The sequence below is a fragment of the Phodopus roborovskii genome, unplaced genomic scaffold (assembly GCF_943737965.1).
Source record: "Phodopus roborovskii unplaced genomic scaffold, PHOROB, whole genome shotgun sequence".
Lineage (NCBI taxonomy): Eukaryota > Metazoa > Chordata > Mammalia > Rodentia > Cricetidae > Phodopus > Phodopus roborovskii.
The window spans coordinates 4,966,496-4,982,158 of NW_026126540.1; the positions used below are offsets into that span (position 1 = coordinate 4,966,496).

General features: G+C 42.0%; 1 pseudogene; it reads right to left on the minus strand.

Annotated features, from left to right (window-relative positions):
• Nucleotides 1-5,267: 5,267 nt before the first annotated feature.
• LOC127232610 (ubiquitin-60S ribosomal protein L40-like) lies at nucleotides 5,268-5,721 on the minus strand (annotated as a pseudogene).
• Between the last annotated feature and the right edge of the window lie 9,942 nt (nucleotides 5,722-15,663).

A 15,663-nucleotide genomic window follows, 5' to 3' on the forward strand; every position in this document is an offset into this window, starting at 1 on the left:
TGTGTGTGTGTGTGTGCTCACGCACATGCGTGAGCCTTTGTGTTCAGCTGCCTACAGAGGCCAGAAGAGAAGATTGGATACTCTGGAACTGGAGTTACAGGCAGTTAGTTGTGAGCAGCTCAACCTGAGTGCTGGGAATAGAACTTGGGTCCTTGAAGAACAGTAGTAAACACTACTGTCCATCCCTCCTGTCCCCCTTCCTCCTTCCACTGAAATTGTTGTTTTGAAAGCCTTATTTCTAATGTAAAGTATCAGGAGGTGAGTCCTTTGAAAAAGTAATGAAGTTGTGAAGGTAGAGGCTTGGTAAATGGGATTAGAGTCCTTACAAGAGGAACCAAGAAAGCTATTTTGTCTTCTTTCAACCACATAAAGATTTGATCAGAAGTGGTTAGTCTGCAACCCTGAGGAGGGCCCACATCATAACCAGACATTTGCAAACTACTTGGAGGTCAGTGAGGATGGACCCCTCCTTCATCATCATCTTTAGGGAAACTTCCTGTTTCTCTGGGTATTGCTGAGATAAGACAGCATGACCAAAAAGCAAAGTGGGCAGGACAGGGCTTATTTGGCTTATACTTCTACACTGTAGTCCACCATTGAAGGAAGTCAGGACAGGAAGTCAAATAGGGCAGGATTCTGGAGGCAGGAGCTGATGTAGAGGCCCTGGCGGTCCTCTGCAAGAGCAACAAGAGCTCTTGATAGCAGAGCATCTCTCCAGCCTTCACAGTGGTGTTAAGGAAGGGGAGTAGCACAACTCACTCTGTAGAATTGGAAACCCCATTAAGACAGGATAGAAAGGTAGGGGATCTGGAGGGGAGGCACAAGATTCCCCTAGGAATCTGGTTGAAGCCTCACCTGGGAAGAAGCAGGAATTCCACTATAGCTAACTACACTTAAGGACTTTCACTATTCCTGTTATAACCCGAAGTTTTCTGGGACCCTCAACAGAAACCCTATTTACAGGGACAGGACAAGTATGCAGCACTAACGGCTTCTGGCTTTATTTTATTTGATTATAATTCCATCTGCAGTATCTACAGAGCCACCTCAGTATCCTTGTTATTGCTTGGCATGGGGGGATGCAGAGGCAGGTGGATCTCTGAGTTCCAGGTCAGCCAAGACTACATAGTAAGCTCAGGGTGGCAGCTGGGGAGGGGAGGGATACACTAAGAAACAGAGACAGAGAGAACAAAAGGTTTTTAGCAACCTTTTGAGTTATTGATTGAAAACCACCAAAATGGTATATATGGCTAACACTAAGATAAGGAATGCTTATTCCCCGTTTAGGAGCTCACACCCATATACAGGTATATCTTACACTTGCCTGTTCGCCCTGGGGAAGCACATACCCCCTTGTGGCTATTTCTTCCTTTCTTCTGGTGCCTCTCTTTCTTTTATCCCTTGTGCCTACACCTGTATTAAAATAATCCTTAATGAAATTTCCAACCCCACTTCATTCTGCTGGTGTCTTAGTAAGGGTTTTATTGCTGTGAAGAAACACCACGACCATGGCCACTCTTATAAAGGAAAATATCTAATTGGGGTGGCTTACAGTTCAGAGCTTTAGTCCATTATCGGCATTATGGCAGTAAGCATGGCGGCATGCAGACATGGTGCTGGAGAGGGAGCTGAGAGTTCTGTGTCTTGATCTACAGGCCATGAAAGACCATGTGAACCACTTGGCTTGGTTTGAGCTTCTGAAACAACACAGCCCACTACCTAGTGATACACTTTTTCCAACAAAGTCACACCTACTCCAACGAAGGGCACATCTCCTAATACTGCCACTCCATTCCCTAGGGACCTCTGGGAACCATTTTTATTCAATCCACCACAACTGGCTAGTCCTGACATTCTTGTTTTTAGCTTCAAAGCCATGAATCCCAGTTTGGCCCTGAAAGTCTAAAGGAAGTCGTTAGACAACTTAGGGTGGCAGTGTGGAACTGCGTGTCTGTCCCCTCATTACTAAAACTGTGTGAAAGGAGGGAGGATGTATCATGGCTGCCCCGTATTAAGATGTAAAAGGGAGGTGGCAGGATTTTCTTGAAGTGCATTAAGGGGAAGTTAGCTCCTTTTGATAAAGCATGGCTATTTTATAGATTTCTTTAACCTGATTTTTTTTCTGTTAATAGAATGGGTCCTGAGTCATACCTCTGACCCATGCAAAACTGCCCAAGGGATTAGAAGATAACAAAGACATAACGTTTCCCTTCCCTTTAAAAATAATCCAGTTGGACTTGCCAACAACCAGACAAGAAAATGCCCCCCCCCAAGAAAAACTATGACTTCAACATGCAGACTATACCTAAAGACAAATTTAAAAGATGGGAAGAAAGCTAGGTGTGATGACACATGCCTTTAATTCCAGCACTCAAGGGGACAGGAAGAGGCAGGTGGAGCTCTACGAATCAAAACCTTCCTGGTCTACAAAGAGAGTCCCAGGCCAGCCAGGGCTGCACAGTGAGACACTGTCTCAAAAATCCAAAGTCCAAAACAAAACAAAACAAACAAAGCCCAAAGACGAAAAGCTAGGAGGAAAAATCACCTGCTTAGTGTGATATGTACCTATATACCCCAGAACGTTCCTTTCCTGCAGCAGTTGCCACCCACATCTTCATAGTAAGGAAGCCTGCTTTTTTCAGAGATCTAACTAAAAAACTTCACATTTCTTTTCACTTTTCTGCCTTTAATTTTGTGATACCAGCCCAAATCCTAAACCTCTTTGCCCCATCCTCTATGTAAACTCCAGAAGACTCTACCCTACTGCCATGCAGCTATTCTTACTTTCTCATTGCTTGGCCTATGGCTTCCTCAACAGCTAAGTAAAAAATACAACGTTCTGCTGAGACCTCTAGCTTGCCTGCATTAATCTTTTGTTCCCTCTCATACCTCAAAAAAAAAATTGTGTTTTAATTTCCTTCTGAGACTGTTTTTAAATTCTTTTATTGATGAGACTAATAATTTGCAAACTGTACCTGTGTTCACCAGTAACAAGAATATGTTGGACTTAGATTTTCAGCCCTCCAAAAACTGTTGAAACAAATGTCTTCTATATATAAAAACACACCTAGTGTGTGATACTTTATCATAATAGCCCCAACCCAAGGTATTTCCAAATTCAGTGACTTGACATTACCTAGCGACAGTGAGAATTCCTTCTCCCTACCCCACTGGTATACTTGGGCACCTAAACAAAGCTGGTGGGCAATGAGGATTTCTCAGGAAGCATTCAGAATTTAGATGAAGAAATTCTAAGCTTACTCTGCTTTGCTTTTGGAGGAGACTGAAACTCAGTTGATGTGAGTGATGGGTTCCATTGTGAGCTGAAGTTTCCAGCATACAGGCTGTGCCTTTGTTATGGATTCTACAATGTCAACTGACTGATTAAAGTTTTTGTGAGTGTGGAGAGTCTGAGTGTTCAGAATTAAGTTATTTTGAACTGTTCTTAGCCCCATTAACAGGCATTCACCTCTGATGTAACATCTTTATGAGTATCAGGTAAATCCTTTTGGGCCATACCAAGAGTCCACTAACTTCCACAAATTCAAAGGCAAGGAACGCCATCAGATAGCATCTGAGGAGTGTAACAGATTTCCTTGCTTTGATGTAACCTTCCTCCCAGCTGTATATACTATTATTACCTTTAACTTTCTTTTTATTAATTCTTTGTGTCTTTTACACCATGTACCCCAGTCCCATTCATCTCCCCTTCCCTTTGCATCTGCCCTCTGTCCTTGCAACCTCCTCCCTAAAGTAATATTTTTTAAAAAAATAAGAGAAATTTTTCTTAAAAAGGAAAAGAAAAAGAAAAATCTTGTTATGGAAGCTGTAATATAACACAATGAGTCACACAATAAATAACCCCTTTTGTCCATATATTGTTACTTGCAAGTATTCATTGAAAAGAGTCCTTGGTTTGGTTTAAGGCCTCTGGTTTCTACTATACCATCAATACTGGACCCTCACTAGGGCTCCTCTTGGATATATCCTATTGTTGCTCTGTGTCGTGGATATCCTGCAGCTTTAGGTCTGTAGGACATGCCCCGTCCTGCTGTCCAGCAGATCATAGATGGGGTGGATGTTGGGGTGTGCCAACTCATAACCCTGGTTGTTGACCTCGTCGGTAGTTGCACAGTTGGTCCATCTGCCAACTCTCACTGGCAGGGAGAGCATTGGTCTGGCTAGTTCACCCTATGTATCAACGAGCAAGGGGCAGGGCTGGTTCTCTGGCTTTCACATCCTCAGGGTCAGTTCTCACACACTTGTATCATCAGGAGCAGCTTTGTTGTATTGCCCAGGTGAGGTATAGGGGCCTCTCCCCCAAGGGCTTCAATGATGAGGAACAATAACAGCTCTCCTGCTCTTATGATCTCAGGGCCAGCTTTCCCACCTAACACAGGTGATGGGGGCAGGCATCTCTCCCTTGCCCGTGGCATATGGCAGATGAGGGGCAGGCAAATCTCCCAAGCTCATGCTCTTGGTCAGCTCACCTGCCCCCCTCCCACAGTCAACAGGGTCAACTCTACTATGCTGCCCCGAAGAGGTGCAGGGCCTGTTCTCCCCAGTGCTGAGGCTGTGAGGCGTTGGGTCAGCTCCCCTGCCTGCCACAGGTGGCAAGGGGCGAGGGGGGCATCTTTCCCTTACTCGTGCCACCGTATGGCAGATGAGGGGGGCATGACTTGCTCTCACAATCTCATGCTGTTAGGGCCAGCTTGCTCAAGCCCCCACAACATTAACAGGGGCAGCTCTACTGTATTGTTCTACCAACTGCTGCCACCAGTGACAGTCAGGACCAGCTCTCTCCAGTGTTGTAGCCAGTGAAGGGTGGGGCCAACTCTGTACAACCCTATCCTCTCAGCTTTTACTGGTATCAGGAACCACGGACATCAACATAGACTGCAGTTACAACAGGACTGAGAACCCAGACATGAACCTGACACGTCTCAGGCTCAGATATCACCATGGCCCTGGGTGGCAATCAAGCCACCCACCTCAGCCTGATCCTAACCCCTTTTACCTCTTGAGATATGCCTCTGTCTCTCTCTTCCTCACTCCATACAATACATCAGCTCATCAGAATAGTGCTTGACTGTCCAGTGTGGCAAGGTGCCAGGTGGCCGTGTTTTCTCCTCAGTGCCCAGGACAGACTGCCCCAGGCATGCCTGTGGGTTTCCTTGTTCCGCTCAGTCCACGATGGCACTGGGCAGTCTACCAATTGCTTCTTCTTCTTCTTCTTCTTCTTTTTTTTTTTTTTTTTACTGCTCAAGTCGATGGAAGGGGACTTTATTTGGTCCCAGGGTCACGGGCCAGGCATGGCCGCAGCTTTATTTGACCTTCTTCTTGGGGGCGCAGGTTGTTGGTGTGGCCACACTTCTTCTTGCGACAGTTGACTGCACGGGGGCGCAGGCGTGCATAGCACTTGCGGCAGATCATCTTGTCACAGTTGTACTTCTGGGCAAGCTGAAGAAGGGATGGCTCAATGATGCCACCATGAAGGCGGAGCACCAGGTGCAAGGTGGACTCTTTCTGGATGTTGTAGTCCGGATAGGGTGCGACCATCCTCCAGCTGCTTGCCAGCAAATATCAGCCTCTGCTGGTCAGGTGGGATGCCTTCCTTATCTTGGATCTTGACCTTGACATTCTCGATGGTGTCTCTATGGTCTTGCCAGTCAGGGTCTTCACAAAGATCTGCATGTTGGCGTCTGCAGTTCGGCCGCCTCGTTCTACCAATTGCTTCTTTTATGGATCTTGTGTTACTATAAACATCTCATAAAACAGTTGCCACATTAGAACATGGTATTCAGAATAACTTAAACTCATGGTTACTCATGATTACTCATATTTGGCTTTAGAATGAACTCTCATATTCTTTTGAGGTGAAAGCTGTTTTAGGATTGACAGTTTCATATTTCTGGATATGGACTCCAAGAATATCTACTGCTGTGGGAAGTCACTGGGACTCCGGATACTCAACCCTCTACTCAAGTCTCCTTAGGAGAATATTGGTATATTGGTTTTTTTTTGGGGGGGGGGGTTGCATCTCTCTTGGTTTACTGTGAGTTGGTTGTTTGAATTCTATTTTGTTTGGTTATCTTTTTCCTCCTCTTTTATGGTATTTTAAAATATCCATTTTTGCATGTTTTCTTCCAGAGCATTCAGTTTGTGTTTTGATGATATTTGTTGATATCTAGCATTAGGATTAATTCTGCAATTTTCTATGACCTCACCTGCATTTTTTGCTCTGTTTTGGTTTTTTGAGATGGAGTCTCTTTATTGCAGCCCTCACTTCCCTGAAACTTGAATTTTTTATAGAGACATATAAAGGATAGTTTTAAACATTAATTGAATAACAGCAGCAAGCAATGTGAGTAATCTGAAGCAAACTCACTTCTATTCAGTACACCTGGGAAGAACACAAAAACATACACCAAACAATTTCAAGTTTTGAAGAAATTGAGAGATCACAAGATCCTTGTCTCATTCCCTTGAAGTGTTCACACAAGTACTCAGAATTCTCCTCACATGAGTCCCACTTTTTAATTTTTTAAATGCAGGATATGCAAAGTGGTTTTGATTTGAGATGTTGTAGATAAATCTAATTGTCATTTGATGCATGAATATCTTATGAGCAGGGACATTGTAAACATAATGAATAATAAAATATTATGAAATATACTAAAATATAATAAAATAGATATAATGAAATTTTAGAATAGTGAAAGCATTGTGTGTATTACTCTGCCACCAAAATGGGATTCTAACTATGTCCAGTACTATTGGCTACATTATTAAGTAGATCAGAAAATCTAGAGAATGTTTGAGAAGAGATCCACATATTTAGTAGTTCTAGTATCTTGTAGAATATAAGCCCAATTTGCCTTTAAAAGGATATCCTATGCAATAGGATACGGTTTAAATCCCAAGAAAAAATTAAATGCAGTCCCTTCTCCAGATGAATTAATGAGTTTATTATGGTCACAAGGTCCAGTCATAAACACAGAGTCATTAGTAAAGGTAGCAGGATGAAGAACATTAGACCAATACATGTGCTCAGAGATGCTCACTGCAGATGCACAGGTCAAAGTCGTTAGCATCACCAGAAAGATTCTCAGGTGGCATAGGGCTCAGTATGTTTCAGAGAATAACTTCTCCTTTGATGCATAGGGACTTAACTTGGTCCCAGGTGGGCAGACTTGACTTCTGATGATATGGTTGACATCCCCTTTTGACCGTTAGCTATAGTTTTGCTATCTGTCTGGTAACTCCCACTGTCTTCTCACCCTCCATCATTGTCCTTATGGTTCAGGGCCAGAGGAGCCAAAGAGGAATCCATAATGTTTCAGTGGATCCATCTGCAATGACAGACACATACTCCTTCCCATTTTTTTTTCAGACAACTGGGCTTCCAAGTCTCAAATTGTTTAAGCCACACCAGCCCATCTAAAGCAACTCAAAATGTTCTGAGCTCTTGAACATACATCACCGGAGGCAAATTTTACAATTTAAGAGTAAATAAGGAAAACACAATACTATCCCTTGGTGCTTCCCCTTTTCTATATTTTTTAAAAAATATTTATTGTTTTATTGTTCTTTCAATTACGCCGTGGCCTTAAAGAGTATAAATACTGCCCATAATATGATTAATATTCTTTATAGAAAGTTCTTAAATGTTTTACTATAATAAGCTGGTCCATGTTCCACCTTTACAGAAGTAGGTACTTCCTTAACAGAAAATGTTTGTGGTGTTTTCTGTGGCACGTATATGCCTTTAATCCCAGCACTTGGGAGGTAGAGACAGGTGGATCTCTGTGAGTTTGAAACCAGCCTGCTCTACCAGGACAGGCTCCAAAGCAATACAGAGAAACCCTGTCTCAAAAAACCATATATACATATGTGTGTGTGTGTGTGTGTGTGTGTGTGTATTGCAGAAACATTCTCTGAGGATTGAGGAACAGCCCAAAGAAATGATGCAGAATATGTATCAATGCAAATGTGCAGGTATGGCATCTGTGGAAGAACAAAGTGAGTGACATCCATTTGCAGTAATTCACTAGTATATTTACCTCTGAGATCAACTCCAACTATATGACTTTGACAGTGTAAGGGAGCACGAAAAGGACACTCCTGCACAATATGTCTCACTTGTCTAAGAGGGATGTGGTATTGTACACGACACCTATTAGCATTAGTGTACAGGTGTTGATATTCCTGTTCTGAAGAAGTAAAAATAGGGTAGGTTAATAAACCAGCTTGCTTATTTTCTTCTGTAGTAAAACCAGGAATGTTAGAGTATGCATGAGTGTGAGCAATAAACAAAGGGCATGTGTGGACTTTAATCTGATGTTGTAGTTCCTGCAGTAATGGGAATGTAACAGAATATGAAGATGAAATTAAAGATGTTTCTATTGCTAAGAATAATCCTACAACAAAGGCAAAGTTGGAAACTGTCAAAACACAGTCCATGATTAAAGTATGGGAGGAGTTTCCTGAGAGCTTGTGAGATAACTCCAGAGATAACTCATAGGAGTCATGTAATCTCTTCTCTATAAATGGGTTGTTCCTGGAATGTGCTTTTGTGCCTCTCCCAGGTGTAATAAGTAGGTGTGGGCTTACTTTAGACCAACCACCATCTTACCCATTATTATTCAGAATGTTTCCTAGTATGAGTTGTCCCCAGTACTGTATACAGCCTAAAATCATGTGACCTTGCCCTTGTAACTGTATACAGCTTGAATGCAAATGAACTTTGCTCATATGATTTTGCCTAGCCCCCAGAATATAAATCATCTGATGCCCTGAATAAAGATGGTTATTACATTAGACTTTAGTCTGCCTCATTTTTAGGCTCCACTCTCCCAGGTTCATGCTGCCAACTAGAGCAGTAACAGAAACAATATTTAATGATTTATGAATTTTAAAACAACAAAAACCAAAACAAACAAAAAAGAATTCATGAATTAAACATAATAGATTAATTGAAACAGCCAGTTCTACCTGTTGGGCTGAGGGAAAAGAGGTAATAATATATTGATGAATATCTGGGCCATGAATCTCTCCTACATCTCTAGATGAACCATCAATAAAATATATCTGCCTATGGAATGGGAGAAAGTTGGATGATTTTTGTAATCAAGAACTCACTTCACATAAGAAAATTCCATAGCTTTCCAGCTGAATAATGATTTCCTATCCTTTCATAGTCATCTACAAATAAAAGTTGAGAATCCATAGAGCTCTATAACATTATTAAAAATAAATTGTTAGTTAAGGGTAATATAATACAGCAAGTATTAAATCCATACAACTAGTCCTCCCTGAAAGGGGTAAACTAATAAAGGGACCTCACTCAACCTCTTGGTTTAGCAGCCATGACAGGCTACAGAAAAGACATGTAGGCCTCTGATTCAGCACATGACACAAAGAAACTTCAGATCCCCTGGCCTCATGGAGACTAGGGCCAAATTGAACACAAAGAAACTCCAGACCCCCACCCACCCCCAGCCTAATTGATGCTCGGTTCCTGGGAACTGTTTGGCCACAAAAGAAACTCCAGGGGAGACTAAAACCTTCCCTGAAGTCTCCAGGATACAGTTCTGAAAACTATTGGTATCTATGTACCACAGGCCACCTAAAAGTAACAAGACAAAGCCATAGAAACCACAGAATGTTCCCTCTAAGCACTGACCAATGAGAAAAATTGGTATGCAGGTATTTCATGCCAAACTACGACTTGGAGAAACTTCTGATTGTTCCCTAAATGTCAACCAGTCAGAAACCAACCTGTATCTATTGATGTAATCCTGTGATTTTTGCCTTTAAAAATCTTGCAGTAGACAGGGAACTTGCTTCCTCTGGTGGCTGCTGTGTCAGCCAAACAAGGCCCCTGTCATGGTTGGATGAACAATAAACCTTATACATTTGCATCAGTGGGTCTGTCTCTCCCTGGTGGTGGTCTTTGGGGATCTTCAAGACTTTGTCACAACACTACCCTGATTTACAATAGGGCAAGAAGAGTAAGTTAGGCAGTTAGCATTTTATGACCCTCATGGTGTACATAAAACCATTCCCAAGGTTTATCCTTTTGTACTATAATACTCATAGGGGACAATTTAATGGGACAAATGGATAAGTTAAAGGCAGTGAAGGGTCCACACAATACATAAATGCCTCTTTTAGTATGGATTCATATAGCTATAGTTATTTTCTTGCCTCTCAGAATAATATGTGAGGACTCTCTATGGTAGTTTGAAAGAAAATGGCCTTCAAAGGGAGTGGCACTATTACAATGTATGGCCTTCTTGAAGGAAGTGTGTCAGTGTGGGGGTGGGATTTGACATCGCTTTTGATCAAGCTTCCCTCAGTGTGACTGTTAGTCAACTTCTTGTTGCCTGCAAGATGTAGGACTCTCAGCTATACCAGTGCTATGTCCTGCCTGTACCACTATGATCCCTGTCATGACGATAATGGAATGAACCTCTGAAACTATAATTGAGCCACCTCAATTAAATGTTTTCTTTAGAAGAGTTGTGGTCATGGTGTCTTTCTGAAGCAATAGAAAACTCTGAGACACTATCAAATGTCGTTTCTCCTTCTAGAGTTTTAAATGGATTGACTAAAATATAATTAGTCATTCTTAAAGTAGGACAATTAATATTCCCTAGTAATTTCTGAAAAAGTGTTTTAAAATTGTCTTGTCTAAAGGACATTTTTTGGTTTAACAGCTGCCTTAGTAATAAGTTGTCCCAAGACTTGGCTGAGATTGCCCTAGAAATACAACCAGGGAAGAATTAGTGTGGGGGCTCATAAAGATGTCTCTGCTTCATCTTGGATCAAGGTCAGAGAGTTAAAAACTGTCCTTAGTAGGTCATGAGACCTAAAAGTCTAAAGCATGGCTACAGTAGGATGTTTGATCCTGGCCTTGGGTATCTTATCTAAATAATAGACTTGGTCTGAAATGTGGTTACTCTTGACCCTCAAGGCTGGATAATGAGGAATTGAGTCTTAGATATGGTTACCAAATGCTTGGAAAATTAAGGAAGAAAGTCTGTTTGTCCTGTGTACATGATATCACGTTCCCCTTTTTGGTTGGGGTATTTAAGAATGGTGAAGAATAAACTTGGAGTATTCACTGGATTGCCCTCCTGACTCTATCCAGTGTCTCGGTCCTTTTCTTAGCATCTTTATCTGCCTTTTCTCAATCCACACTCCCCTCTCAGGTACAAGCTGGACAAGCCAGCTGGAACCTACTGAAGGCTCACAAAGATCGGTTCCCACAAATTAGTAAACAAATATCTTTTCCCTGCCACGACCTAGCTTGCCTGGGTTGTAAAGTTAGCATTTTCATAGACTCTCCCAAGTCCTCATTAGAATAAATTGGTTATCCAACTCCTCACCTCCATGATTAATGGTCATCTTCAGGCAACACAAGATGTATTTAAAGGAGGCTGAGGGAACCCTTACTGGTGGTGCCGTTTTTACTTTCAATTTTGCCTAAATGGGGAAAAATCTTTTTCACCTCTTTTATCAATTTTAAGTTTTGGTCATCCAGTTTATATTCATTATCATGATTAATATCCTCCTTATCTTTCAAAACTTGTTATATTTACATTTTTACTGGGTTTTTCATTGATCATAAAAATGATGCCTATCTTGACTGTGTTAAGACTACACCTGTTTAATCAGGCCCGTATCTTACCGTATTAGTCAAAGTTCTCTCAGAGGATCAACTCTATCAGAATGAATAAATATCTGAGAATATATTGTATCATCAAATGTTAAAATAATAACAATGGCTGTCTCGGAGCTGAGAGGCCAAGAACTTGGTGGTTGCTCAGTCTTTGAGTCTGGAGCCTCAGCATTTGGAATAGTCCCACAGTGTCCGTCTCTTGTCCACAAGGCCGGCAATGTGGTAGTGGTCAGTCCATGGTGCAGAAAACCTGGGAGATTTCCTGGAGAGTCACTGGCCCTTGGTCCACAGTGGAAGTCTGGAAATGCAGCTTATGTCAGCAGTGAAAGGAACAGCAGCAGGAGTACTGGGTAGCAACAAGAGGGAGGCCTACTGAGCAAAAGGAACAAAAAGTGAACACCTTTCCTTCTACCCTGCCCCTTTAAAAACATTTTTTAAAAAGAACTATTTATAGTTTTAAGCGTATGTGTGAGCGTTTTGCATGTGAGTGTGTATGTGCACCACATGTATTCCTGATACCTATGGAGGTTAAAAAGGAATCCAATACCTGGAACTGGAGTTACAGATGGTTGTGAACCATCACTTGAGTGCTGGAAACCAAACCTGTATCCTCTGCAAGAGCAACCACTGAGCCATCTCTCCAGAAGATTCTGTTACCAGAAGACTCTGCCCACATTCAGGATTGGTCTTCTCAGTTCAATAAAAACAATTAGGACAGTTCTTCAGGTGATACTCCTTACTCAGGTGATCCTAATTTTAGGAAAGTTGACATTAAAACCAATTATAATTATTTTAAAAATTTGGTGTGTGTGTGCCTGTATTTTATTCTAGTCTAAATCAGAGTACCCATCTCCATCCCTCTTTGCTTCTTAAAAACAGTCTCTGCTTTCAATTATTTTAATATTATAATATTAAGTTTAAGCCTAAGTTCTTTATAAAGATCTGATCCCCCACTGGCTTTAAGAGAAAAAAAAAATAAACAAGAAGAAAGAAAAATTAACTGTGGTCACCTGCATGGTTTTAAACACCCGGCAAGAAAGTAGAACCAAAGATAAAAGTAATTGAGATGAGATGAGGTGTGTGTGTGTATGTGTGTGTGTGTGTGTGTGTGTGTGTGTGTGTGTGTGAGAGAGAGAGAGAGAGAGAGAGAGAGAGAGAGAGAGAGAGAGAGACTACCCTTTAATATGGACAAATGATCCATGCCTTAAAGGTCTTTCCATTAAATAAACTTCAAATATGTATGGGCTACTGACATGCCAGGTGTAGTAATCCTGTCTCTCCAGCTGTACTCAGACTGAAGGGCTCTCATACTTTTTCTAACTGTAGGCAAAATACTGTTTGTGTATTCTTGATAATCATTCTAATGTCTCTCTTACTAAATAGGTTTTCTATAACCCCAGATAAGAGATTTCTCTGTTGGTACAGTAAGCCAGAGCAAGCTGAACTGAAAAAGTAAATAATAATAATAATAATAATAATAATTAAATTAAATTAAAAAACAGGTTTATTTGAGTAAAGCAACTCCCGGTGAGTTATCCAGACCCAGAGATTGAGGTAGGAGAAGTCACATACCTGAGTTAAAGCAGGGAGGCTATATAGCCTGTAGGCGAAGGGTGATGATGTGTCTGTCACAAGCTGGGTTTGTGCCCAAGTATGATCAAAAACTGAACACTTTAGGTGAGGACTTGGGTTATTGGCAACTTCAGGGGAGGAGCTGCTATAGCCACCAATCATTTGGATCTGGGATGTTTGGAGCCTTTTCTTTGTTGGAGATTCTCTGAGGGGACAGGGTTTGGAGAGTGTGAGAGAGATGGGGCTTCTCAGACCGTGCAGGAGAGAGCTGGAGGTTCCAACCAAACACTTACTCTATAAAATCTGAAAAAAAAAATCAGACTAAGACAGTGCCAAGTCTCACCATCTCATCACTGATCTGAACTTAGCTATTTTTGTGACCATCTAATTCCATTTGTCTAGGTTCCCCTTGATTGCCCTCCAATGCAATAGAGTCAGCAAGAGTAGCAACTCTGAGTCTTCCTATGCTCCCACTTCATCTGGAAATAGCCACAGAGACTTGATAACTGTCTTCTAAGTACTTCTAATTTCAACTATTGAACTCGCTCATTCTCTGAAGCTCCACCACTATTGGCCATATGGCCGATTGCTGACCTCCACTGTTGGACCAGTGTGCTTTTCACCCTATCTTTTAAATGCCTAATCTATTTTGCATACCAGAGGCTAACCTGTTTTTGCCAAGACACCAGGCAAGGCACGTCAACAGCATCATTTGCCTTCAAAATTTTCAGTACCAGAGATTGCCCTGCTTGATAAGGATCCATGCTTATCTTGTCTAGCAGGAAAGAACATCTGGATCCACTGTGCCCCGCCTATTGCTAGCCCTACCTTGTTAGCCAGGAGTGTCAGGAATGTCAGCCAGCACCACACTGTTTTATAGATCTCTCTATTTTGGTTAAATGGTAGTGATCATTAAAAAAAAAAAAAAAAAAAAAAGCCAGGTTAGTGATGGGCATTTTTTTTTTTTTTTTTTTTTAAATCCAGAGACAGGCAGATCTCTGAGTTTCATGTCAGCCTGGTCTTCAATGCTAGTTCTAGGACAGCCAGGGTTACACAGAGAAACTCAATCCTGAGAAGGAGAAGGAGAAGGAGGAGAAGAAGAAAAAGAAGAAGGAGGAGGAGGGCAATTTGCATGTTTAGAACAAAAGCAACTTGTTTTTCTGCATTCCTGTCTTCCCTGTCCTGTGACCCTCAGTAAAGGATCACAGATCACAGTAGATGTTTATCATCATCTGCCATTCTTTAACACACCACTCCTGAAGTTCCCTGGAAGAAAAATGAGTCAGAGAGGCAGACAAACGTATTCCAACAGGCTGAGTCTGCTTTGTTGGAATAGTGAGGGACCTTTCCATGGGATGAAGGTTGAGCACATTTAGAGTGGCTGGGGACAGATACACACACACACACACACACATACACACACACACACACACACACACACACACACACACACACACACACCAGGAAGTTAGAGCTATTTTTTGTGGTTTGACTAGAAACAGTGTGGGTTGTTCTTGATACCTGGATATCCAGACATGTTTCTGCCATGGGGCACATCAGTCCAGATAGCGCCAAGCAATTCTTCATGGCTAGGGATATTGTCTGAGACAACCTGACTCAATTTATCACAATCTGAAGCTATTACCCACCAAACCTTAGCAATGCCAACCATTGTTATCATTTCCAGCATTTTCAGGTCCTGTGTCCACATAAGTGGCCATCAGCATTTCATTTCTGGGTTCAGTTGTGCATGCACCAGCAGCATTCAGACAAAATGCCTAGTCATCCCAGGGCCTTGTGTAATCTATGTACATGCATGGTGTGGCTATGTAAGCCCCCATTTGCATGTGCCGAACAACCTTTAAAAACAGACATGCCGACCCCAAACTCCCACTCTCTCCACAAGTTCCTTCCAGACAGCCCTGCACACAACCGCCTTCCCTTTCCCCACTTTGTATTAATACAACTTTTCTTTTCTTTTTTGTTTTCTTTTTTTGCTACAGATCTGTAGTCAGCTGTATATGGGTCTCTTCACTCTCCTACCACTTTCCTTTTCTTTAATATGCAGAAAACTTTGATCCATATAACCCCATCGTCATTGGTTGGGCAGCCCCTGTGCTCATCAGTCCTTATCAGAAAACGATGGCTGATACCTATAGCTTGACATGTTTTATCTGTGCATCCTCTTACAGCTTCTGATGTTAAGGTCCTGCAGCAAAGCATATTTATTGATCCCATTCCCTCTCCCTTCCTCCCTCCCTCGCTCTTACCCTCTCTCCCCCCTCACATGCACCCTGACCACCCTCCCCTCCCATCCCCCCACCCCAATTCCATATGCCGGGCAATACCATCCAGGTGGGGGTAATGTAAATCTGTCAAGTCATTTGAAGTAGGGACTAGGACTT